At 46.6% G+C, this 27,361-nt stretch overlaps 2 non-coding genes and 1 pseudogene across 2 annotated transcripts; all 3 read left to right on the forward strand.

Moving 5' to 3' along the window:
- Positions 1 to 6,026: 6,026 nt before the first annotated feature.
- LOC136573944 (U2 spliceosomal RNA) lies at positions 6,027 to 6,215 on the forward strand. The gene has a single exon (XR_010786144.1). It is a non-coding gene; the product is annotated as a U2 spliceosomal RNA (small nuclear RNA).
- An 8,017-nt stretch (positions 6,216 to 14,232) lies between these two features.
- On the forward strand, positions 14,233 to 14,400 carry LOC136574043 (U2 spliceosomal RNA; annotated as a pseudogene).
- Positions 14,401 to 26,877: 12,477 nt separating this feature from the next.
- On the forward strand, positions 26,878 to 27,065 carry LOC136573877 (U2 spliceosomal RNA). Its single transcript, XR_010786093.1, has one exon. It is a non-coding gene; the product is annotated as a U2 spliceosomal RNA (small nuclear RNA).
- Positions 27,066 to 27,361: the final 296 nt, after the last annotated feature.

Genomic DNA, 27,361 nt, shown 5'->3' on the forward strand with positions numbered 1-27,361 from the left:
AGCGGCCTACAAAACCTCAGTGGTCGCTGCTGCCGTCATCTAGATATATAAAAACGAATGTATGTATGTATGTCTGTCTTCGCAGCAACGCGCGACGGGTACGCTAGTATATATATATAATGTGTGTATATATATAATGTATATATGTAAAAAAAAATATAAAATCTGTAGTTATGTATGTATGGCGGGCAAAAAAGGCCTGCTGTATGTTTTTAAGTTCTTCGGATGACCATGCCGCTCTAATATTCTCCTTACTAGGGTCTACTAATGCTGGCCCAGGGGAAGGCAATAAAGCCCTATGGGGCCGAAGCCAATTTCCCTTATTTTAGGTAAAAAGTTTCCATCCGACCCCACTCGAAATGCGGCCGGCCGAAGAGATCCCTCCAACCGACCGACCGACGCACCTTCAGAGACAAACTAGTGCTTGCTTCTAGTGTCATCGCCGGCTTAACCATCCTTTGTAGGGAGCTGACGAGTCCTGCAGTAGCAGCAGCAGCAGCAGGCTCTGCAAGCCTAGGATGCGTGAGCACGGTGCAAGAGGAAGGACTGAGGGTGTGAGGCTGGGCGCGGTTGAGAAGGCGTGGGGCGGGGCTATGGAAAGTTTTACAAACTCTCCCAGCTGCCTGGGTGCATTGTGGGTGCGCCCAGAGTGCTGGCTGAGCGTGTTGCCTCAAGCCTTGGAAGTGGAGTTGGGCGGACCGGGCTACAGGTGAAACCCATTTCGGGTTATCGCTTCTCGGCCTTTTGGCTAAGACCAAGTGTACCTGGTACAGGAAGTCTTAGCCGGAAGGTAACTCGGGTACCCCTCTCCTTTGCCTGGCGGGATCGCCCACTTCGGTGGGCTTCACCCGCCTGCTGCCATTAGGGAGAGGGATTAGTCCCAGAGTAAACGAGTCGCGATCCCCCTGCCTCTTCTGGTCTCCGGGCCAGAGGAGGGCACTTATTCCTAGGCGTCACAAAGCGGTTTGTGACACTATATCCACAACATGGGTGAAAACCCAACCGAAATACCGGCTTATGCGCGCATAAAGAACACCGTACGTGTCTCTTTTACCAATAGTGCGGATACACGTGGCCTGAGGTATGTGGTCGAGGACGTGCTGCAAGGAGTGTTTAATGTGCAAAAACGTGAGATTCTAGCGATCCAAGACTACCCCAAGCGACGGATCTATGACGTCACCCTAACTGAGACGGGCATCTTTCGTGATCTGGTTGCAGCCATACCAAACAAAAAAGATCCGAAGCTTGAGGGTGTCCTGCTGGTCGAGCATGTCCTCGACATAACCAAACTCGTGGTGATTAAGATGTATTCACCCTACATTGACGTTAAAGAGGTTGAGGATTTCCTCTTACGCTATTTTAAATCCGTCAGATGTATGGGAAAGATTATGAACGAGTTTGGCATCTGGACCTCGAAGTGGCGTTTCCAGGCCACGTGTGTAAGTGACCCCAGTAAGCCGGGGGGAGTGATCTTGCCGCCAGCGCGTTTTAAATTGGGCAAAGTGAATGGCGACCTGTACTTTGCGGGAATGCCCGACTTCTGCAGGATTTGTTCAGAATACGGTCACCATAAGGATTCCTGTGCGAGCACCTGTAAGAAGTGTGGGGGCACGGATCACGAAACTAGTCAATGTCAGAAAGGGAAAGGATGTTATTTTTGCGGCAGTGTTGGTCACCTCTACACGTTTTGCCCCCACAGAGCACAGAAGACGGAGCAGCAAGGGCGACCCGGACCCAAAGAGCAGCCAGGGCAGCCAGATGACCAAGCAGCACCCCCCCAGGGAGAGGAACCTGAGGAGATGGAGGTCTCCAGTGGACCCCCCCAGAGTGGTAAGGAGCAGCGGAGCATCAAAAGGAGGGTGAGTGACCGGCGGACAGGCTCTCCCTCCCGGGAAACCGGTAGAGGTAGTAGAGCCGGGGAAGCCGGTCCAGGCCCTCCGAAGATGCCCGCTCAAGCGGTGCCCGAGGTGGAGGACCCAGGGGGCACAGCGGCCGCAACGCAGAAACGGCGGAAAGGCTCAGCAGGCAAGCTCTATTCGGAGGTGGTGCAGGGGGGAACCCCGGAGATCCCGACGAAGTCGGAGGATCCGGGGAAAGTACCCCCTGCTGTGTCATCCCAGAAGGCCCCTCCCCCTCCCGGCCAGGAGGGGGCGCGGGGTGCCACCTCCGAGGACACAGAAACGCAAGTGAGCCAAGTACCCACCCCGGCGGAGGGGACAGAAATAAGCACGGGAGCCGGCCTGCTGGCCCCCTTGGAGTTTCCGGAAGGAATAGAATCGGTATGGGATCTAACGCAAATCCCTCTCTCGGGCACCGTCGGGGGTCCACTAAGTGGAGTGGGTTCCTCTCCAGCATCGCCGTTCTCGATAGATTCGGATGCGGGGGGGTGTGAGAGTGCTAGCGAGGTCTTTGGCTTGCCCGGAGACTTTTGAAGACCCACGTATATCCTAGTCTCCAATGGCTGCTCTGTCGGGACTCACTTTTAATGTCAGAAGTATCGAGAGCCACGTGAGGAGGGTCGCCCTCTTCAACTACGTGACTATCTTTGCTGCCTCCGTATTTTCCCTGCAGGAGTGCGGCATCCCGCATAGAGCAAACTACAAAAAATACCAAGATGACTGGGTACATGGACCGTCGGTCTGGTCCGGCTCTAACGAGACCAGATCGGCGGGGGTCGCCATTCTTTTTAAAGGGAACGTTTTAATTGACGTTATTAATGAAATTTTACCAGGCAGAGTTTTATTGGTCAAGGCTTTTATCAATGGTATAAAGTGGCAGTTTTTAAACTTTTATGGATCAGCTGATAAGAAAGAGCGAGCAGAGATGCTAGAGATTTTACCCCTTTTTATTAATGATTCTGACCCCCTGATTTTAGCAGGGGATTTTAATTGTATTTTAAAGGGGGAACGCCGGCTTTCTAGCTCAGTGAGCAGAAATTATGATAAGACCTCTTCTATGTTAAAAAATCTGATTTTAGACGCCAAGCTCACTGATGCTTTTAAGAAATGCAACCCCAATGCATCAGAGGAAGCCGGCGTCACCTGGAGCAACAAGATCTGCAGCTCCAGGATAGATTTTATGTTCTGTTCTTATCAAGTACTGCCTTTTAGATGCGATTCTTTTACCAACATTTTCTCTGACCATAAGCTTTTATATTTTAAAGTTGATACCGTTTTAAAGAGGAAATCCGGTAAAAATGCCTGGAAGTTTAACGTGTCCCTTTTAGAAGATCCGCAGGTTTTATCCGATTTTATCACTTTTTATAAAGACTGCAGCCGAGTGAAAGATCCCAACACTCCCACCAGCCAGTGGTGGGAGATGATGAAGCAAAAAATTAAAAACTTTTTTATCAAGGTTGGGATCGCCAAGGCTAAAGAAAAACGTACATTTTATTCCAACCTGAACACTCGCCTGCAAACCCTGTATAAGTTCCGTGAACATGACATAGAGGTGGACCACGAGATCATCGAGGTGAAGAAAGAGATCGCCCGGTGCCTGGAGCAGAGGGGAAAAGAAATAATCTTCCGCTCTAAAGTACAACATCTGGAGGAAAATGAAACCTGCTCCAGGTACTTCTTCAAGAAGATAAGAGACAAGCGGACAGTCCTCGATGATCTCGGTGGCACCAAGGACATACAGGGTATTTTAAAGAAAGTGTATGAGTTTTATGCGGATCTTTTTAATACTAAACCTGTTGACATTGATTTTATGAATGACTCGTTGAAGGAGATCACTGACGTTTTAGATCCTGGTTCTCGTGAGATTTTATCAAGGGACATCACAGAACAGGAGATTTTAGAGACTATTAAGAGTTTTAAACCAGGTAAGGTGCCTGGGCCCGATGGTATACCCATAGAGTTTTATGTCACCTTTTTTGGTATTTTTAAGGATGACCTCTTCTCCCTTTTTATTGAAGTTTTTATGTCTAAAGCCCTCCCGGGGTCCTGGAGGAAGGATGACGTGTCTCTTTTATACAAGAAAGGAGACAAAACTGACATCAAAAACTGGAGACCGATCACCCTTCTGAACAGTGACTACAAAATAATGGCCAAAATATGTGCGAACAGACTAAAGACCGTAGTAAGCAAAATTGTACACCCCAACCAGGTCTGTGGGGTGCCCGGGAGGAGCATATGGGAGAATCTTAACCTGATCAAAGATGTTATTAGTGACACAAAATCAAGACAAGGTCAAATGGCTATTTTAACAATAGACTTCGAGAAAGCCTTTGACCGAGTGTCACATTTTTATCTTTTTAAGGTTTTAGAGAGAATGGGTATACCGGAAGGTTTTTTATTGTCTCTTAAAGCGTTTTACAATAATTGCTCAAGCAGAATTTTAGTCAATGGTTTTAGGACACAGGAAGTACTTTTAAATTCCGGGGTGAAGCAGGGGTGTCCCTTGTCCCCACTACTTTTTATCTGCGCCCTAGAGCCTCTTTTATGTACAATCCGACGGGACAAGCTGATCCGAGGGATCCCCCTGCCCGGCAGGGGGGGGGGGGGGGGGGATCGAGGCCAAAGTAGTGGGGTACATGGACGATGTGGCAATACTTGGAAGGGACACCCTGTCAATCCAGAGAGCATCAAGGCAAATTGAGTTTTATTGCTGCGCCTCGGGTTTTAAGGTAAATTTTAACAAGAGTAGCATTTTAAACATCGGGGACCTGCCATTGTCAGATGTCCCCATCCCTGTGTCCGACTCAGTGCAAATTTTAGGTGTCTCCTTCAACGAGGACAACAGAGGTCTTAATAGTTGGGACTTGGTGGCACAGAAAGTCAATAAGAAAATTTGTATGTGGAGCATGCGGCAGCTGACCATGGAGGGGAGGGTTTTAGTCACAAAAGCCGTGATTTTACCCATTTTACTGTATTTAAGCTTAGTGTTTCCCCCTCCTGGCAGAGTTTTTAATAAAATTGTAAAGGCATGCTTCACATTCTTATGGAGCTCCAAGATGGAAAAACTCAGCAGGGAAATCGTAATGAAGCCGAAGGAGATGGGAGGAAAAGATTTCCCTGATTTTAAAGCCTTTTTATATACGAAGTATTTTAGTATGTGTATTGGTGCTCTTTTTAAAAATCACTATTGGTCTTATTTTTTACGATACAACACTGGCTATTTTATGAGGAGGAATGGATGGTTCCACACGGTTTTAAATTCCCCTTATTCTTTTAACTTGCCCCATGAGTATAAGATTTTAGAAAAAATAGTGATTTTATATAATTTTACTGGCAAAAGTGCGCAAATTTTAATGAATAGTAAAGTCATTTTAAAAACCATAAAAGAAAGTGGTTTTTATGTACAAGTCAGTAATTTTAACGAAAAAAAGAGTAAAGAGACCTGGATGATGGTTAACCACTATATTTTTAATTCACAGAAAGATCTGGCCTGGAGCTGCGTCCATGACTGTCTTCCATGCCGGGCATTCCAGCATCGTAGAGGTTTGACCAACACTGCCGCATGCCCAAGACCCGGATGCCCAGGAGAAGAGACAACACTACATCTTATATGGACTTGTTTTATCGCCAAGAAAGTATGGACTAAAATATTGCCGCTCATGAGAAAGATTACCGGACTTAAGAGACTTACATTGGATGCCGTTTTATATGGATGCCTGGAATGCCCCACACAGACTCAAAGAATTATGGCATGGAAGATGGTCAATTCGGTCAAAGCAGCTCTATGGAAAACCAGAAATATTCTAGTTTTTAAACATGAAGCTTTATCTGTGAAGGACATTTTATCAATTACTCTTAATGAGATGCACCAGTACTTTTTAGTAGACAAGAAAAATTTTCCTGTTTTAGCAAGAAAATGGCTTTTAGCAGAATGGAGCTCCATAATCTGATGCCACCAAGTGCCCTTTTATGTGATTTTTAATTTGTTCTGGATTTTTTAACGTATATTATGTAGACGAATGTTTTAAATGGTATGTTTTAATGTGTTATTTAATATGTTTTAATGTACTATTGAAAAGCATTTTTAAAGCGTCTATGTAAATATATGTTGTGCAAATAAAAACACCCCCCCCTTGTGGAGGGTTTGTCAACTTAAAAAAAAAATCTGTTCTTATCAGTTTAATATCTGATACGTCCCCTATCTGGGGACCATATATTAAATGGATTTTTAGAACAGGGAGCTGGAAAAAGAGCTTGCTCTGTCCACTCCACGCATTGACCTGGTATTGCAGTACCTCCAGGACCGGTGCACCCCCTTTCCTACAACAGTTTCCAAAAGCAGAAAAACAAAACCGACGAGCAAGAGGTGCAGCGCAGCTGTGGCGGCGGCTGCTACCACCACCCAAGCACTTTGATTGACACTCAGCCCGTCTGCTCGCAACATTGTATCCACTGAGCAGCTGCGTCTGCCAGAGTGTGCACAGCACAGGTACAACTGGAAGCAAAACAACACACACACACACACACACACCAGTTCATATGGCAGCCGCACTCTATAGTCGTACCTACCGCTGCGCTAATAGCCAAGTTGGAAACATCGGGCCGGCACAGCGTATCCTGGCAGCCTGCGTCTGTATGCTCCACGTATTCGGGTCATGGGTGTATGTGCAGGGGGCCCGGAGCCCCAGCGGGCCCATAAAGTCTCTCTTCCCCACATTGTAAACCAATGCTATCAATGAAGCTTTGTAGTTTGGGGGCCCAGTTCCAGACTTTGTACTGGGGCCCCGCAGCTTCAAGTTACACCTCCGGATCAGGATAATGCTAGGCCATTCCAACCAGCCTGTGTGTGTGACCTGCAGTCGCTGGTAGTCGAAAAGCGGCCGGCCCCGGATGCGCGCTTCAGAGTGGACAGACAGCAGCGGACCCCCAATCACACAGGCCCAAGGCTTGCTATGTAGCACGGAATACCTCATTGGACTGCAGCACTCCACGCGGGCTGAGATACACGCTCCACGTGGGATGGGCAGTATTCGTCCATGAAGATCCAGGCCAACGTTTAGAGATGGAGCAACACTCGGGGAGCAAAGAACTCCAACGAACGGACGTCTACTTTACAAGGATGTATTGCTTTATTCAATGCATGGACACAGAAACAGTTCAACCGCTCGATTACAGACCGCAGTCAATACAGTAAAGAAAGAAATGTGTCTGTTTAATGTAAACTTGCATAGAGCTCGTTTGTCAGCCACTGACTGAATGCTGCTGCTGCATGTCTAAAACGTGGTCTGACGTTACATGCACCACCAGGGATAAGGCCTTGCCTATAAGCATTCCCCAGCTGGCAAAAACGGAACCTCCCTGCCTATTCCTCACCATGGAAGAACGGAACCTACCTTTTTTTTAAAAAAGAAAGCCACAGCAGCAGCCAACTAGATTTTGGTAGGCCGCTGTCTCCCCCTTGTGTGCTGCATAAAAAATGCACTCCACTAAAAATAACAATGATCCACGAAATAGAGCGTATGGAGAGAATGAGGCTTCTAGATGAGCCGTCAGGCTATGATAAATTGTATCACACCTGGGCGATATGGATAGATGCCCGGAGCTCACCCCTATTTACCAAGTGGTTACAGACAGGGACATGTGAGTAACACGTTTAAACCACAATCGTAAAGAGAAACAACAATTCCGGAGCCCGCCCCCCCCCCCCCTTTTTGTTTTATTTTCTCTTTCTCCCGTGTCATAGATACCTACCCTCCCTTACCACTCCCCCCCTTACCCTCCCCTCATTCCCCTGTTTGTAGACCTTATAAAATATCACAGACAAACATGATATAGTTCAAGTCGAAATTGATTTATTAAGTTTCATTGTCAAAGTTATTTTTACATTGCTTTGAGATAAGGCAAAAGTTTCCCCCCCTCCATGAAACCAATAAAACCTATATTGAATAAAATAAAAATGATGCAGTTACCGGTAGTTCTGCAGCTTCTTGGTGGAAATAAAGACCATCTCCCGTCTCCCAGCTGCAGCAGAGACTGACTAAAATGGCTGCCAAGCCCGGTATTAATGCTTCTAAATTGATGACATCACAATGGAGTGACATCAGCCTGCCATACACCTGGCTCATGACATCACAAAGGAGTGACATTGTCAGCCTTCCAAACACCTGGCTCAATTGCATACAGTATGTATGTATGTATGTATGTATGTAAGTCTATCTATCTATCTATCTTTATTAATTATGTAGAATATAGATATGGATTATTTCTAAATTACAGATTTTGTAGATATAGATTAAAGATAGATTTAAGATTGTGTGTGTGTGTGTGTGTGTATATATATATATATATATATATATATATATATATATATATGTGTATATATATATATATATATATATATATATATATATATATAATGTGTATATACATAATGTGTGTATATATATATATATAATATAATGTTTATATATCTAATGTATATATGTAAAAAAATATATAAAATCTGTAGTTATGTATGTATGGCGGGCAAAAAAGGCCTGCTGTATGTTTTTAAGTTCTTCGGATGACCATGCCGCTCTAATATTCTCCTTACTAGGGTCTACTAATGCTGGCCCAGGGGAAGGCAATAAAGCCCTATGGGGCCGAAGCCAATTTCCCTTATTTTAGGTAAAAAGTTTCCATCCGTCCCCACTGGAAATGCGGCCGGCCGAAGAGATCCCTCCAACCGACCGACCGACGCACCTTCAGAGACAAACTAGTGCTTGCTTCTAGTGTCATCGCCGGCTTAACCATCCTTTGTAGGGAGCTGACGAGTCCTGCAGCAGCAGCAGGCTCTGCAAGCCTAGGATGCGTGAGCACGGTGCAAGAGGAAGGACTGAGGGTGTGAGGCTGGGCGCGGTTGAGAAGGCGTGGGGCGGGGCTATGGAAAGTTTTACAAACTCTCCCAGCTGCCTGGGTGCATTGTGGGTGCGCCCAGAGTGCTGGCTGAGCGTGTTGCCTCAAGCCTTGGAAGTGGAGTTGGGCGGACCGGGCTACAGGTGAAACCCATTTCGGGTTATCGCTTCTCGGCCTTTTGGCTAAGATCAAGTGTACTTTGTACAGGAGATCTTAGCCGGAAGGTATCTCAGGCACCCCTCTCCTCGGCCTGGCGGGATCGCCCACTTCGGTGGGCTAAACCCGCCTGCTGCTATTGGGGAGAGGGACTAGGTCCTAGAGTAAACGAGTTGCGATCCCCCTAGCCCGCTTGGCCTTGCGCCAAGTTGAGGAAGATTTACAACACCGGGTTGTAAAAGCGCTATTGGGAACCATGGGTGCGGACCCTGGTTCCATACCGGCATATGCACGGATAAAAAACACCTTACGAGTGGTTTTTAACAATGAAGCGGCGGATACACGTGGCCTGAAGTATGTGGTTGAGGACGTGCTCATGGGCGTTTTTAATATACAAAAACGAGAGATATTGGCTATACAGGATTACCCCAAGCGAAGGACATATGATGTTACCTTTACGGAGAAAGGTATTTTCCATGATTTGACTGCAGCAATTCCTTCCAAAAAAGATCCACGGCTTGAGGGAGTCCAACTGATTGAGCACGTCCTGGATGTGACTAAACTCGTAGTGATTAAAATGTATTCTCCCTACGCGGATCTGAAAGAGGTTGAAGCGTTCCTGGCAGGCTACTTTAAATCAGTGAAGTGTATGGGAAAAATTATGAACGAGTTTGGCATTTGGACATCCAAATGGAGGTTCCAGGTCACGTGTATAAAAGACCCTGGTTGCCCAGGGGGTCTAAAATTACCGCCCGCTCGTTTTAAACTGGGAAATGTGAGTGGCGACCTCTATTTTGCGGGAATGCCAGCCTTCTGCCGCAACTGTAAAAAATACGGCCATGAAAAAGACAGTTGCGGCGTGACCTGCAGGAATTGTGGTGGTTCAGAGCACGAGACGAACCAGTGCCCTATGGCAAAGAAATGTGATACATGCGGCAGAGTTGGTCATCTTTTTTTTGAGTGTCGCCATAGGGCACGGAACACGGAGCAGCAAGGGCAGCAAAGGAAACCAGCAGACCAAACCGCACCCCCCCAAGGAGAGGAACCGGAGGATATGGATACCACCAGCAGACCCCCCCAAAACGAGGAAGGTAAAGCCAAAGAGCAGCGGCATACTAAGAGGAGGGCTGCAGATAGGCCGATGGACTCCCATCCCCAGAATCTGGGGCCAGAGGGGAGTCCAAATGAAGCCGATCCCAGCCCGCAGGACACGCCGGCTGCGGGGGTACCCGAGGCAGAAGACCCCGGGGGAGACGCGGCGGCAATGAAAAGGCGGAAAGGCTCAAGGGCCACCCTGTACTCGGAGGTGGTACGGGGGGACCTAAGGAAGTACCTGCTGGCGCAGCGAAACCCGACGGTCCCCCTAAGGTGCCATCCACCAGTGCCCCTCCCCCTCCCTGCCAGGTGGGGGACCCAAGGGCAACCTCCGAGGAAGTGGCCACGAGCCGAGTACCCACCCCTGCAGGGGGGAAACATGAACAACAAGAAGCCGACTTGCCGACCCCTGGGGTGGACACGCTACCCATGGCATCCATCTGGGATTTGTCGGACATTCCTGCCTCGGGTGTCCTGGGGGGTCAGCTAAGCGATGGGAGTTCCTCTCCAGCATCATCTTTGTTCACTGTGGATTCGGATGCGGGGGGGGTATGAGAGCTCCAGCGGGGTCTCTGGTTTAGCCGGAGAGTGTGGTTTTTAAGTTGAGCACCGTGGAAGGATATGTCACCATCCTTAAACCCACTCTATGATGGCGGACCTTTCATGTCTCACTTTTAACGTAAGAAGCCTCGAGAGCAAAGTGAGACGGGCTGCCCTGTTCAACTATCTAACCATTTTCGCTGCTTCCGTGTTCTTCCTGCAGGAATGCGGCATCCCGCACAAATCCCAATATAAGAAATACGAAAAAGATTGGGTGCACGGTCCATCAGTCTGGTCTGGATCTAACGAGTCCAGATCAGCAGGGGTCGCCATTCTTTTTAAAGGGAACGTTTTTATTGAAAATTTTTATGAAATTTTACCAGGCAGAATTTTATTGGTCAGAGTTTTATTAAATGGTATTAGATGTCAGTTTTTAAATTTTTATGGTTCTCCAGAAAAGAAGGTGAGAGCAGAAATGTTGGAGATTTTACCCCTTTTTATTAACAGTTCTTATCCCTTAGTTTTAGCTGGAGATTTTAATTGTGTTTTAAGGGGGGAACGCCGGTTCTCTAACTCCGTAAGCAGGAACTATGACAAAACTGCCAACATGCTCAAAAACATCGTATCAGATCACCTGCTTACGGATGTTTTTAAAAAATGCAACCCGCTTTTACCAGAAGAGGCCGGCGTGACCTGGAGCAACACCACCTGCAGCTCCAGGATTGATTTTATCTTCTGCTCTCACCAGGTACAACCTTTTAGATCTGATGTTTTTACCAATACATTCTCTGACCACAAGGTTTTATTTTTTAAAGCAAACCTTGCCGAGAGAAGGAGAACCAGTAATGCCTGGAAGATGAACGTGTCCCTTCTACAAGATCCGCAGGTTTTATCTGATTTTATTACCTTTTTTAAAGAGTGCAGACGGGCAAGAGATCCCAACATCCCCACCAGCCAGTGGTGGGAAAAGATGAAGATTAAGATTAAGGATTATTTTATCAGGGTTGGGATCTCCAAAGCCAAAGAGAAACGGGCCTTTTATTCTGATTTAAACACCCGTCTGCAGACCCTGTACAAAATGAGAGAGCATGACATTGATGTGACTCGAGAGATTTTAGATGTAAAGAAAGAGATTGCCAAATGCCTGGAGCAGAGAGGTAAAGAAATTATATTTCGCTCTAGAGTTAAACACCTTGAAGAAAACGAGACCTGCTCCAGGTATTTTTTTAAGAAAATCACAGATAAAAAATGTGTTTTAAATGAACTGGATGGAGTCACAGATGTACAGGGTCTTTTAGGAAAGGTACATGGTTTTTATGCGGATCTTTTTAGCACCAAGAGTGTGGATGTAAGTTTTATGAAGGACTCATTAGAGGAGATTACTGATGTTTTAGATCCTGTCTCACAGAGTTTTTTATTACGTGATATCTCGGAGCAGGAGATTTTAGACACCATACGTAGTTTTAAACCAGGCAAGGTGCCTGGTCCGGATGGTATACCCATCGAGTTTTATGTTACGTTTTATGGAATTTTAAAAGAGGATTTTTATTCTCTTTTTACAGAAGTTTTTAATTCCAAAAGCCTCCCAGGGTCCTGGCGGAAGGGTGATGTGTCTCTGTTGTACAAGAAAGGTGACAAGACAGATATCAGAAACTGGAGACCCATCACCCTGCTAAATGCCGATTACAAAATCATGGCCAAAATATGCGCCAATAGACTGAAACAGATAGTACATAAAATTATACACCAAAACCAAGTCTGTAGCGTCCCTGGGAGGGCGATTCACGATAACTTAAACCTTTTAAAGGACTGCATCAGCGACACGAAGTCAAGGCATGGCAAAATGGCCATTTTATCCATAGACTTCAAAAAAGCCTTTGACAGAGTGTTGCATTTTTATCTTTTTAAGGTTTTAGAGAAGATGGGTATACCAGAAGGCTTTTTACTGTCTCTAAGAGCCTTTTATGAAAACTGCACGAGTAAGATTTTAGTGAACGGTTTTAAGACGCAGGATGTCCTTTTAAAATCCGGAGTGAAGCAGGGGTGTCCCTTGTCCCCACTACTTTTTATCTGTGCACTGGAGCCTCTTTTATGCGCATTACGGAAGGACAAGCAAGTTCGTGGCATCCCCCTACCGGGTGGGGGGGGGGGGTGTCGAGGCTAAAGTAGTGGGGTACATGGATGACGTTGCGGTGCTCTGCAGGGACACCCTCTCAATTCAGAAGACTTTAAAACAAATTCAGTATTTTTGCTGCTCCTCCGGTTTTAAAGTGAATTTTAATAAAAGCAGTATTTTAAACATTGGAGACATGCTTTTAACGGACATTCCTGTACCGGCTTCCGATACCGTGCAGATTTTAGGTGTCTCCTTTAATGAGTCCAACAACGGTTTTACCAGTTGGGACTTGGTGGCACAAAAAATAAACAAAAAGTTGTGTATGTGGAGCATGCGGCAGCTGACGCTGGAGGGGAAGGTTTTAATTACAAAAATGATCATTTTACCCATTTTATTATATTTAAGTATGGTGTTTCCCCCTCCAGACCGGCTGCTAAAGAAGATCACAAAGGCATGCTTCACATTTTTATGGAACTCCAAAATGGAAAAGCTCAGAAGAGAAATAGTTTTAAAACCCAAAGCCATGGGGGGGAAGGATTTCCCTGATTTTAGAGCTTTTCTTTCAACGAAATATTTTAGCATGTGTCTTAGCGCTGTTTTTAAGAATCACTACTGGTCGTATTTTATTCGTTTTAATACAGGTTATTTTATGAGAAGACACGGGTGGTTCTCCACGGTTTTAAATTCCCCCTATTCTTTTAACCTGGCGAGTGAATACAAGATTTTAGCCAAGATAGTGATTTTATGTGATTTTAGCGGAAAGACGGTGCAATACCTTTTAAATAGTAAGAAAACTTATAAAGATATAAAGGAAAGTGGTTTTATGGCGCCTGCAGGGAATTTTAATGAAGAGAGAACAAAAGAAATATGGAAAATAGTTAACGACAACTCTCTTTTTAACCCACAGAAGGACCTTGCCTGGAGCTGTGTTCACGAGTGTCTTCCATGCCGGGCATTCCAGCATCGAAGAGGGCTGACCAACTCTGCCGCCTGCCCAAGACCTGGATGTCGTGAGGACGAAACAGTGCAACACATCATGTGGACCTGCTTTTTTTCTAAATTAATATGGACTAAAATAAGCCCTCTGATAACCAAAATCACCCGGATAAAAAGAATAAAGATGGAGACCGTGCTATATGGATGCCTGGAATGCCCCACGAGGACCGAGAAGATAATGGCATGGAAGATCATTAACTGCGTGAAGACGGCTCTGTGGAAGGCCCGAAATATTTTACTGTTCAAACATGAGGTTTTATCAGTGCAGGACGTTTTAGCGATTTGTCTTAACGAATTATATGATTATTTTTTAATAGACAAGAAAAACTTTCCAATTTTATCTAGAAAATGGCTTTTAGGCGAGTGGAGTTCCATAATTTGATGCCACCAAGTGCCCATTTTATATGTATTTGTATTTGTATTTAAAGAGTTTTTTTAAGAGCATTTTACGTTTTAAAATGTTCACAGAAATGTTTCTTTTTGATGATGATTGTAAAACTCTTTGTGTAAAATAAAGCCACCCCAGCAATGGGGATGTTAACTTAAAAAAAATCTGTTCTTATCAGTTTAATATCTGATACGTCCCCTATCTGGGGACCATATATTAAATGGATTTTTAGAACAGGGAGCTGGAAAAAGAGCTTGCTCTGTCCACTCCACGCATTGACCTGGTATTGCAGTACCTCCAGGACCGGTGCACCCCCTTTCCTACAACAGTTTCCAAAAGCAGAAAAACAACACCGACGAGCAAGAGGTGCAGCGCAGCTGTGGCGGCGGCTGCTGCTACCACCCAAGCACTTTGATTGACACTCAGCCCGTTTGCTCGCAACATTGTATCCACTGAGCAGCTGCGTCTGCCAGAGTGTGCACAGCACAGGTCCAACTGGAAGCAAAACAACACACACACACACCAGTTCATATGGCAGCCGCACTCTATAGTTCGTACCTACCGCTGCGCTAATAGCCAAGTTGGAAACATCGGGCAGGCACAGCGTATCCTGGCAGCCTGCGTCTGTATGCTCCACGTATTCGGGTCATGGGTGTATGTGCAGGGGGCCCGGAGCCCCAGGGGGCCCATAAAGTCTCTCTTCCCCACATTGTAAACCAATGCTATCAATGAAGCTTTATAGTTTGGGGGCCCAGTTCCAGACTTTGTACTGGGGCCCCGCAGCTTCAAGTTACACCTCCGGATCAGGATAATGCTAGGCCATTCCAACCAGCCTGTGTGTGTGACCTGCAGTCGCTGGTAGTCGAAAAGCGTCCGGCCCCGGATGCGCGCTTCAGAGTGGACAGACCGCAGCGGACCCCCAATCACACAGGCCCAAGGCTTGCTATGTAGCACGGAATACCTCATTGGACTGCAGCACTCCACGCGGGCTGAGATACACGCTCCACGTGGGATGGGCAGTATTCGTCCATGAAGATCCAGGCCAACGTTTAGAGATGGAGCAACACTCGGGGAGCAAAGAACTCCAACGAACGGACGTCTACTTTACAAGGATGTATTGCTTTATTCAATGCATGGACACAGAAACAGTTCAACCGCTCGATTACAGACCGCAGTCAATACAGTAAAGAAAGAAATGTGTCTGTTTAATGTAAACTTGCATGGAGCTCGTTTGTCAGCCACTGACTGAATGCTGCTGCTGCATGTCTAAAACGTGGTCTGACGTTACATGCACCACCAGGGATAAGGCCTTGCCTATAAGCATTCCCCAGCTGGCAAAAACGGAACCTCCCTGCCTATTCCTCACCATGGAAGAACGGAACCTACCTTTTTTTAAAAAAAAGAAAGCCACAGCAGCAGCCAACTCGATTTTGGTAGGCCGCTGTCTCCCCCTTGTGTGCTGCATAAAAAATGCACTCCACTAAAAATAACAATGATCCACGAAATAGAGCGTATGGAGAGAATGAGGCTTCTAGATGAGCCGTCAGGCTATGATAAATTGTATCACACCTGGGCGATATGGATAGATGCCCGGAGCTCACCCCTATTTACCAAGTGGTTACAGACAGGGACATGTGAGTAACACGTTTAAACCACAATCGTAAAGAGAAACAACAATTCCGGAGCCCGCCCCCCCCCCCTTTTTGTTTTATTTTCTCTTTCTCCCGTGTCATAGATACCTACCCTCCCTTACCACTCCCCCCCTTACCCTCCCCTCATTCCCCTGTTTGTAGACCTTATAAAATATCACAGACAAACATGATATAGTTCAACTCGAAATTGATTTATTAAGTTTCATTGTCAAAGTTATTTTTACATTGCTTTGAGATAAGGCAAAAGTTTCCCCCCCCTCCATGAAACCAATAAAACCTATATTGAATAAAATAAAAATGATGCAGTTACCGGTAGTTCTGCAGCTTCTTGGTGGAAATAAAGACCATCTCCCGTCTCCCAGCTGCAGCAGAGACTGACTAAAATGGCTGCCAAGCCCGGTATTAATGCTTCTAAATTGATGACATCACAATGGAGTGACATCAGCCTGCCATACACCTGGCTCATGACATCACAAAGGAGTGACATTGTCAGCCTTCCAAACACCTGGCTCAATTGGCTCAATTGCATACAGTATGTATGTATGTATGTATGTGAGTCTATCTATCTATCTTTATTAATTATGTAGAATATAGATATGGATCATTTCTGTGTATATATATATATATATATAATGTGTATATATATAATGTGTGTATATATATATATATATATAATATAATGTTTATATATCTAATGTATATATGTAAAAAAATATATAAAATCTGTAGTTATGTATGTATGGCGGGCAAAAAAGGCCTGCTGTATGTTTTTAAGTTCTTCGGATGACCATGCCGCTCTAATATTCTCCTTACTAGGGTCTACTAATGCTGGCCCAGGGGAAGGCAATAAAGCCCTATGGGGCCGAAGCCAATTTCCCTTATTTTAGGTAAAAAGTTTCCATCCGTCCCCACTGGAAATGCGGCCGGCCGAAGAGATCCCTCCAACCGACCGACCGACGCACCTTCAGAGACAAACTAGTGCTTGCTTCTAGTGTCATCGCCGGCTTAACCATCCTTTGTAGGGAGCTGACGAGTCCTGCAGCAGCAGCAGGCTCTGCAAGCCTAGGATGCGTGAGCACGGTGCAAGAGGAAGGACTGAGGGTGTGAGGCTGGGCGCGGTTGAGAAGGCGTGGGGCGGGGCTATGGAAAGTTTTACAAACTCTCCCAGCTGCCTGGGTGCATTGTGGGTGCGCCCAGAGTGCTGGCTGAGCGTGTTGCCTCAAGCCTTGGAAGTGGAGTTGGGCGGACCGGGCTACAGGTGAAACCCATTTCGGGTTATCGCTTCTCGGCCTTTTGGCTAAGATCAAGTGTACCTGGTACAGGCGGTCTTAGTCAGGAGGTAACTCGGGTACCCCTCTCCTTTGCCTGGCGGGATCGCCCACTTCGGTGGGCTTCACCCGCCTGCTGCCATCAGGGAGAGGGATTAGTCCCAGGGTAAACGAGTCGCGATCCCCCTGCCTCTTCTGGTCTCCGGGCCAGGAGAGGGCGTTTCCCCTTTTGTGTGTGTCACATAGCGGCTGGTTGTGACCCACCATTTCTTTTTCAAACATGGGCGAAAGCCCACAAGAAATACCGGCATATGCGCGGATCAAGAACACTGTACGTGTCTCTTTTTCAGATAGTGCGGACACACGTGGTCTGAAGTATGTGGTCGAGGACGTGCTGCAAGGAGTGTTCAAGATACAAAAGAGAGAGATCCTTGCGATCCAAGATTACCCCAAGCGACGGATCTATGACGTGACCCTGACTGAAGCGGGCATCTTTAGAGACCTGGTCTCAGCCATCCCAATAAGAAAAGATCCGAAGCTTGAGGGTATCTTGCTGGTCGAGCACGTCCTCGACATAACCAAACTCGTGGTGATTAAGATGTATTCTCCCTACATTGACGTTAAAGAGGTCAAGGACTTTCTCTTACGTTATTTTAAATCGGTCAGATGTATGGGAAAGATTATGAACGAGTTTGGTATTTGGACCTCGAAGTGGCGATTCCAGGCCACGTGTGTAAGTGACCCCAGTTGGCCGGGGGGAGTGATTTTACCGCCTGCGCGTTTTAAATTGGGCAAAGTGAATGGCGACCTATACTTTGCGGGAATGCCTGACTTCTGTAGGACTTGTTCAACATACGGTCACCAAAAAGATTCCTGTGCGAGTACTTGCAAGAAATGTGGGGGCACTGATCATGAGACAAGCGAGTGTAAAAAAGGCAAAGGATGCTATTTCTGCGGCAATGTTGGTCACCTCTACACGTTTTGCCCCCACAGAGCACAGAAGACGGAGCAGCAAGGGCGACCCGGAACCGAGGAGCGGCCAGGGCAGCCAAAAGACCAAGCAGCACCCCCCCAGAGAGAGGAGCCTGAGGAGATGGAGGTCTCCAGTGGGCCCCCACAAGGTGGTAAGGAGCAGCGGAGCATTAAGAGGAGGGTGAGCGACCGGCGGACTGGCTCTCCCTCCCGGAAAACCGGTAGAGGTGGTAGAGCCGGGGAAGCCGGTCCGGGCCCTCCCAAGGTGCCCGCTGAGGCGGTGCCCGAGGCGGAGGACCCTGGGGGCACGGCGGCAGCGACACAAAAATGGAGGAAAGGCTCGGGTGGTAGGCTGTACTCGGAGGTGGTGCAGGGGGGAACACCGGAGATCCCGACGAAGTCGGAGGACCCGGTAGAAGTACCCCCTGCGGTGCCATCCCAGAAGGCCCCTCCCCCTCCTCGCCAGGAGGGGGCGCGGGGTGCCACCTCCGAAGGTGCAGAGTCGGAAGCGAGCCGAGTACCCACCCCGGCTGAGGGGACAGAGACGGTCACGGGAGCTGGCCTGCCAGCCCCCATGGAGATTCCGGAGGTGATCGAGTCGATTTGGGATCTTACGCAGATCCCTCTCTCGGGCACCGTAGGGGGCCCACTAAGTGAGGTAGGTTCGTCTCCAGCATCACCGTTCACGATAGATTCGGATTCGGGGGGGTGTGAGAGTGCCAGCGAGGTCTTTGGCTTGCCCGGAGACTTCTAAAGAAAAGACCCACGCATATCCCTAGTCTCCAATGGCTGCTCTATCGGGACTCACTTTTAATGTCAGAAGCATCGAGAGCCACGTGAGGAGGGTCGCCCTCTTCAGCTATCTGACTATTTTTGCTGCCTCCGTTTTTTTCCTACAGGAGTGCGGGATCCCGCATAGGGCCCAGTATAAAAAATACCAAGATGACTGGGTACATGGACCGTCGGTCTGGTCCGGCTCTAACGAGACCAGATCGGCGGGGGTCGCCATTCTTTTTAAGGGTAACGTTTTAATTGACGTTATTAATGAAATTTTACCAGGCAGAGTTTTATTGGTCAAAGCTTTTATCAATGGTATTAAGTGGCAGTTTTTAAACTTTTATGGTGCAACAGATAAAAATGAAAGAGCAGAGATGCTAGAGATTTTACCCCTTTTTATTAACGATTCAGAACCCCTGATTTTAGCAGGTGATTTTAATTGTATTTTAAAGGGGGAACGCCGGCTTTCTAGCTCAGTGAGCAGGAACTACGACAAGACCTCTTCCATACTAAAAAATGTGATTTTAGACAGTAAGCTCACTGATGCTTTTAAAAAATGCAACCCCAACGCATCAGAGGAAGCCGGCGTTACCTGGAGCAACAGACGGTGCAGCTCCAGGATAGATTTTATGTTCTGCTCGTACCAAGTACTGCCTTTTAGATGTGACCTTTTTACCAATGTTTTCTCTGACCATAAGCTTTTATATTTTAAAGTTGATACCGTTTTTAAGAGAAAATCCGGTAAGAATGCCTGGAAGTTTAACGTGTCCCTTTTAGAAGATCCGCAGGTTTTATCTGATTTTATCACTTTTTATAAAGACTGCAGGCGAGTAAAAGATCCCAACACTCCCACCAGCCAGTGGTGGGAGATGATGAAGCTAAAAATTAAAAACTTTTTTATCAAGGTTGGGATCAATAAAGCAAAAGAAAAACGTACATTTTATTCCAACCTGAACACTCGCCTGCAGACCCTGTATAAGTTCCGTGAACATGACATAGAGGTGGACCACGAGATCATCGAGGTGAAGAAGGAGATCGCCCGGTGCCTGGAGCAGAGGGGAAAAGAAATCATCTTCCGTTCCAAAGTACAACACCTGGAGGAGAACGAGACCTGCTCCAGGTACTTCTTTAAGAAGATAAGAGACAAGCGGACAGTCCTCGATGATCTCGGTGGCACCAAGGACATACAGGGTATTTTAAAGAAAGTGTATGAGTTTTATGCGGATCTTTTTAATACTAAGTCTGTTGACATTGATTTTATGAATGACTGGTTGAAGGAGATCACTGACGTTTTAGATCCTGGTTCTCGTGAGATTTTACTAAGGGACATCACAGAACAGGAGATTTTAGACACTATTAAGAGTTTTAAACCAGGCAAGGTGCCTGGGCCCGATGGTATACCCATAGAGTTTTATGTCACCTTTTTTGGTATTTTTAAGGATGACCTCTTCTCCCTTTTTACGGAAGTTTTTATGTCTAAAGCCCTCCCGGGGTCCTGGAAGAAGGGTGACGTGTCTCTCCTGTACAAAAAAGGAGACAAGACCGACATCAAAAACTGGAGACCGATCACCCTTCTGAACAGCGACTACAAGATAATGGCAAAAATATGTGCGAACAGACTAAAGACCGTAGTAAGCAAAGTTGTACACCCCAACCAGGTCTGTGGGGTGCCCGGGAGGGCAATATGGGAGAATCTTAACCTTTTAAAAGATTGTATTAGCGACACAAAGTCCAGGAACGGGAAAATGGCCATATTAACTATCGACTTTGAAAAAGCCTTTGACCGTGTGTCCCACTTTTATCTTTTTAAGGTTTTAGAGAGAATGGGTATACCGGAAGGTTTTTTATTGTCTTTAAAAGCGTTTTACAACAACTGCACGAGCAAAATTTTAGTCAATGGTTTTAGGACACAGGAAGTACTTTTAAACTCCGGGGTGAAGCAGGGGTGTCCCTTGTCCCCACTACTTTTTATATGCGCATTAGAGCCTCTTTTATGCACCATACGGCGGGACAAGCAGATCCGTGGGATCCCCCTGCCCGGCGGGGAGGGGGATCGAGGCTAAAGTAGTGGGGTACATGGACGATGTGGCAATACTTGGAAGGGACACCCTGTCGATCCAGAAGGCTGTAAGGCAGATTGAGTTTTATTGCTGCGCCTCGGGTTTTAAGGTAAATTTTAACAAAAGTAGTATTTTAAATATTGGGGACCTGCCCTTGCCAGATGTCCCCATTCCTGTGTCCGACGCGGTGCAGATTTTAGGTGTCTCCTTCAACGAGGACAACAGAGGTCTTAACAGCTGGGACTTGGTGGCACAAAAGATAAATAAGAAAATCTGTATGTGGAGCATGCGGCAGCTGACCATGGAGGGGAAGGTTTTAATCACAAAGTCAGTGATTTTACCTATTTTATTGTACCTGAGTTTAGTGTTTCCCCCTCCTGGCAGAGTTTTTAATAAAATTGTAAAGGCATGCTTCACATTTTTATGGAACTCCAAGATGGAAAAACTAAGCAGGGAAATCGTGATGAAGCCAAAGACAATGGGCGGAAAAGATTTCCCTGATTTTTTTTTTTTCTTTTTTAAATTCAATTTTTATTGACATTTTAAGTATTAAACAATCAATCGACAAACAGTGAACAATGTCTCGGATAGCTCAATAGGTGGATCAAAGCGTACAGAACAGCCATTAACGACATTCAGCACCCATTGGTAATTTCAAGACACACAAGGACAACAAAATGGCCAAGCCACTAGGGGAGGGGGGAGAAACCCCTGCCATTGGGGCGACAGCCCCTTCGGGATCCCTCCCTCCAACCAGCATCATCAACCTATAAAGTGGGGAGAAGGGAGACAGTGGGAACCTAACAGAGCCGGGGGGAGGGGGCGAGGGGAGGGAGGGAGGGGGGGGAACCCAGGGGGGGGAACCCAGACTCGCGCACCGCCAACCTCTAAGTGTAGAAAGGGGGACGTAGCAGCCAGTAGCAATCCGGTTAAGGGCGACGCCTCTGTATCGGGGAGTTGGTGAGGCGCCGCGGGCCTGTGAGCAGAGGGGTCACTCCATCAACCCTCAGTAGGGTAGTATCGCCACCCCCCTCGTGAGAAACGGGTGAGCGCCTATTCCCCCTACCCGCCAAGACCGACAGGCCTCCCTCCCACCTCAGAGATCAGCCCTAACAGCGCGCCATGAGCTCCATGTCTTCAAGAACTCCTCATGAGAGCCCCTGGAGTAGCTGGACAATTCCTCTAAATTTGAGAGGAGATCCACTTTCTCCTTCCACATTTCCAGGGAAGGGGGGTCTTTACGGAGCCAGAGACGTGGGATAAGCGATTTCGCCACATCCAAAAGGAGCGCTATTAATTTGTGCCTCTGCGGATGGAAGGCAGCCGACGGCTTCCACAGGATGACCACTTCAGGGGAAAGCACCAACCCTGGTAGAAGCTTGCTCAGCACACCCCCAACGTCCCTCCAGAAGGGTTTCAACACCGGGCATTCCCACCACAAGTGTAAGTACGAGCCCGTTGCCGAATCACATCTCCAGCAGGAATCTTTAGATGATAGCTTGTGATCATAGAGCCATTGGGGAGTCCTATACCATCTCGATATTAATTTATAATGTGACTCCTGTGCTGTAACACAGGGCGAGGCACCGAAAGCATTCTTGAGTATGACTCTGATATCCTGTTCTGAGAGAGAAACCTTGAGCTCCTTCTCCCAGGAGGTGATGAATACTGGTTTATTGTTACCCGTAGGGGATATAAATTGTTTTCGAATAGCCGCCAGTTTCCTCCTAGAAGCGTTGTTATCGGACAAGGTTTTCTCAAAGTTAGTTAGCGGTCTAGTCGACCTGTGTTGAGTTAAAAAATTTTTAATGACTTCTGTCATGTGTGCTGTCACTAAGAATGGGAGGTTGTGACTAGGTGCTAAGTCCTTTAGGATCTCCTCCGGGGGGAGATGGGCCCTTGTCTGTATGTCCGCTATTTTTTTGTCCGATAAGATCTGCCAGCAGCCGGCCGAGCAGGGGTCCAGGTGCAAGTCTACTGTCTCATGAAGGGCGGTCAGGGGGGTAAGCGGAGAAGGAAGGGGAGCTAATTTGTCCCCTAGCTTGTGCCAGGTCTCCAAGGTTCCTCTGAGGAGGGGGCAAACCAACCTTCGCTTCCGCAGAATCCGCGCCGGGAACCATAAGTCCTGGGGGAGAGTGGGGCCATATGAGGACAGTGCTAGCTTTTGAATTAAATGGTCTTTAGAGGGAAGCGCTAGCTCCATCCAGTGGCCTAGTTGGACCGAGAGATATAGAGCCCTTGGATTAGGAAAATCCATTCCCCCGTCAGCCCTTCTCCTTTCAAGCAAACTGTGGGCCAATCTCGGTCTCCTACCCCTCCATACATAATTTAGGATGATCGAGTGCAAGGACTTGAAAAAGGAGTTGGGGATGTGAATCGGGAGGAGACGCATTTTATATAAAAGGATTGGGATGACGTAAGACTGTAAAATATTCTTTCTCCCCATCCATGACAAGAAAGAGAAGTCATATGAGCGCAGAAGACCCTTCAGCTTTGTCAGGAGAGGGGAGAAATTAGCCGAGAACAAATCCTCTGCTCTTCTCGTGAGCTGTATGCCTAGAAAATCTATGTCTGTTGTGGTCCACGAGAAGAGGGAGTTAGCCTTTAGCGCTCGGCAACGATTTGCCGGGATCGAGATGTTGAGGACCTTTGACTTTGAATAATTTATTTTAAAATTCGAAAGGACCCCAAAATCTTCCAAAAGCTCAGTGAGACGCGGCAGACCCTCTTCGGGATTCGTGACCAGAAAGATCACATCATCAGCATAGGCTGCTAGTGAAAGGTGAGCCTGACCTACTTTTAGTCCCTGAATAATTGGATCAATTCGGATCTTCTGCAAAAATGGTTCTAGGGCAAGGATGAATAAAGAAGGGGATAGGGGGCATCCCTGTCGGGTGCCATTACTGATATTGAATGGGGGCGAAAGAATGTCATTTATCTTCAGTCTGGCATGCGGGGACGCGTACAGGGAGAAAATGGCCGAGATGAAAGTGGGGGGAATTTTAAAATGGGTCAGGACCGAGCGCATATATAACCAATTGACACGGTCAAAGGCTTTTTCGGCATCTGTGCCTACTAGAGCCAAAGGTATATTTTGCTTTTGGGCGTGCCTTATTGCGTGGAGAAGTCTGACGCAGTTATCTCTTCCCTCTCTGCCCCCGACGAAACCAGTCTGCTCCTTGTTAATAAGGGATGGAATAAATTTTTCCAGCCTTTTTGCAAGAAGTTTAGCCCACAATTTTACATCGAAATTGATAAGGGATATCGGCCTATAACTTCCACAGGCCTCCGGATCTTTATTGTCCTTATGAATCAACGTGATATGCGCCTCTTGCGCTTGTTTGGGTAGGGATTTCCCGTCGAGAAGGGAGTTAAATAAATCCGTTAGCTGGGGGACTAAACAATCTTTAAAGGCTTTATAGTACGTGGCCGATAGCCCATCGGGACCTGGGCTTTTGCCCGAAGGGGAGGAAGTCAGAAGGTCTTCAACCTCCTGAGAGGAGACTGGTCTCGTCAGGGACACCCCCGCCTCTTCGTCTAGACTGGGCAGGCCTAGCCCACTTAGATAATTTTGTATTTGTGTGTGGGCGTTTAGTTGCTCGTCCGGGGAGAGGGGTAGGCGTATGTTATATAATTGGGAATAGAACGCTTGAAACTCAGCCGCTATGCCTTCCGAGGAGGTGATCTGAGTTCCCGTTCTGGTCTTTATTGAGCTAATGAGATTTCTCTTACGGGCTTTTTTGATAAGGGAAGAAGTCCATTTACTGCCCCTATTGCCCTGAATATAGACTGTTTTTTGTAGGTGTAGATGTTTCTTATTATATCTAGAGTCAAAGTCCATTTTCAAGTCCTTTCTGAGGGTAGTCAATTTGTCTAACGCGGCCTTACAATGTGAACCCTTAGCCGCCTGCTCAAGCTTAGTAATTTGCTGAAGCTTATCGTCAATACTTTTTTGTAATCTTTTTTTAACTCTTGAGCCTAGAGCTATCAAGAGGCCCCTTGCATAGGCCTTGTGGGCTTCCCAAATCATAGGAGTTGAGACCTCTTGGGAGTTGTTTAGATGAAAGAATTCGTCTAATAGTGAACTAAGGTGTTGCTTGTCCTCTTCCTGATCAAGGAGTGAGGGGTTTAACTTCCATCTCCACTCCCGATGGGAAGGCAGGGATAGGTCCAAGTCGGTGTGAAGCGGAGCGTGGGCCGATATAAGAATAGGATCAATTTTGGCTCCGGTGACAGATTTTAATAGGGAGGAGGAGATAAAGAAATAGTCAAGGCGTTGGAAGGACAGATGTACGTGAGAATAGAAAGTGAAGTCCTTCGTTGACGGGTTAGTGTGTCTCCAGACATCAATCAGACTCAACTCCGAAAGACCGCGGTACAGTCTTCTAAGCTTAGCCTGTGAGATGTGGGACTTCCCGGTTGAGGAGTCCAGGACGGGGCTAAGGGTCAGATTTAAATCACCCCCTAGGAGAATTGGGCCCTCAGCAAAAAGTTTTAATATCTCAAGCTGACTCAACAGCCACGGTACCTGCCCTGAGTTAGGAGTGTATAGGTTTGCTATAGTTACTTTCTGATTAAGAAGCTTACCCCTCAAGAAGAGGACCCTTCCCTCATCATCAGAGTGTTGAGCTTCACAAGTGAAGGCCACCGAGTGATGGAAAAGTATAGCTACTCCCCTAGCAGCTGACGTTGGATGCGTGCTGTGGTATGCCTGCGTAAAATGTTTCCCAGGGAGGGACAAGCGTCTATTTCCCCTGAAGTGGGTCTCCTGTAGAAATGCAATTTTAGTGCCATACCTTCTCAGCAGAAGCGCAATGTGGTGCCTCTTGGATGGGGAGTTCAGCCCTTTAACGTTGAACGTGGTCCATCTTAGTGAGTCGCTCATGTTGAAGCAGGAGCAGATGCCACCTAGCTCTGCAGAACGCAATGAGAAACAGACAGAACAAACTGCGTCAGACGGGTGAGAAAAAAAAAAAAGGGGAAACCCCCTCTACTGAGTCCGGATTACCTTGCCTGGGTGCGCGAGACCTGGGGAAGATTTCCCTGATTTTAAAGCCTTTTTATATACGAAGTATTTTAGTATGTGTATTGGTGCTCTTTTTAAAAACCACTATTGGTCCTATTTTATACGATACAATACTGGCTATTTTATGAGGAGGAATGGATGGTTTAAAACAGTTTTAAATTCCCCTTATTCTTTTAATTTGTCCCATGAGTATAAGATTTTAGAAAAAATAGCCATTTTATATGATTTTACTGGGAAAAGCCCACAAGTTTTAATGAACAGTAAAATTATTTTAAAGAACATTAAAGAAAGTGGTTTTTATGTGCAAGTAAGCAATTTTAACGAAAAGGAAAGCAAAGAGACCTGGATGATGGTTAACCATTATATTTTTAATTCACAGAAAGACCTGGCCTGGAGCTGCGTCCATGACTGTCTTCCATGCCGGGCATTCCAGCATCGTAGAGGTTTGACCAACATTGCCGCATGCCCAAGACCCAGATGTGGAGAAGACGAGACGACGACCCATCTGTTATGGACTTGTTTTATTGCCAAGAGAGTTTGGACCAAGATTTTGCCGTTAATGATCAAAATAACCGGAATAAAGAGACTTACGCTGGACGCTGTTTTATATGGATGCCTGGAATGCCCCACACAGACGCAGAGAATTATGGCATGGAAGATGGTCAACTCGGTCAAAGCAGCTCTATGGAAGGCCAGGAACATTTTAGTTTTTAAACACGAGATTTTATCTGTGAAAGACATTTTATCCATCAGTCTTAACGAGATGCACCAATACTACATAGTGGATAGGAAAAACCTTCCAATTTTAGCAAGGAAATGGTTTTTATCAGAATGGAGTTCCATAATATGATGTCACCAAGTGCCCATTTTACGTGAATTTTAAACTGTTTTGGTATGGTTTTTACAACGTGTATTATATGTAGACAGATGTTTTAAATGGTATGTTTTAAAGATGTTATTTAATGTGTTTTTAATGTACTATGGACAAGCACTTGGAAAAAAGTCTATGTATATATATATGTTGTGTAAATAAATACACCCCCCATTTGGAGGGTTTGTCAACTTAAAAAAAAATCTGTTCTTATCAGTTTAATATCTGATACGTCCCCTATCTGGGGACCATATATTAAATGGATTTTTAGAACAGGGAGCTGGAAAAAGAGCTTGCTCTGTCCACTCCACGCATTGACCTGGTATTGCAGTACCTCCAGGACCGGTGCACCCCCTTTCCTACAACAGTTTCCAAAAGCAGAAAAACAACACCGACGAGCAAGAGGTGCAGCGCAGCTGTGGCGGCGGCTGCTGCTACCACCACCCAAGCACTTTGATTGACACTCAGCCCGTCTGCTCGCAACATTGTATCCACTGAGCAGCTGCGTCTGCCAGAGTGTGCACAGCACAGGTACAACTGGAAGCAAAACAACACACACACACACACACACCAGTTCATATGGCAGCCGCACTCTATAGTTCGTACCTACCGCTGCGCTAATAGCCAAGTTGGAAACATCGGGCAGGCACAG

Source organism: Eleutherodactylus coqui, chromosome 7 (assembly GCF_035609145.1).
Source record: "Eleutherodactylus coqui strain aEleCoq1 chromosome 7, aEleCoq1.hap1, whole genome shotgun sequence".
Taxonomy (NCBI): Eukaryota; Metazoa; Chordata; class Amphibia; order Anura; family Eleutherodactylidae; genus Eleutherodactylus; species Eleutherodactylus coqui.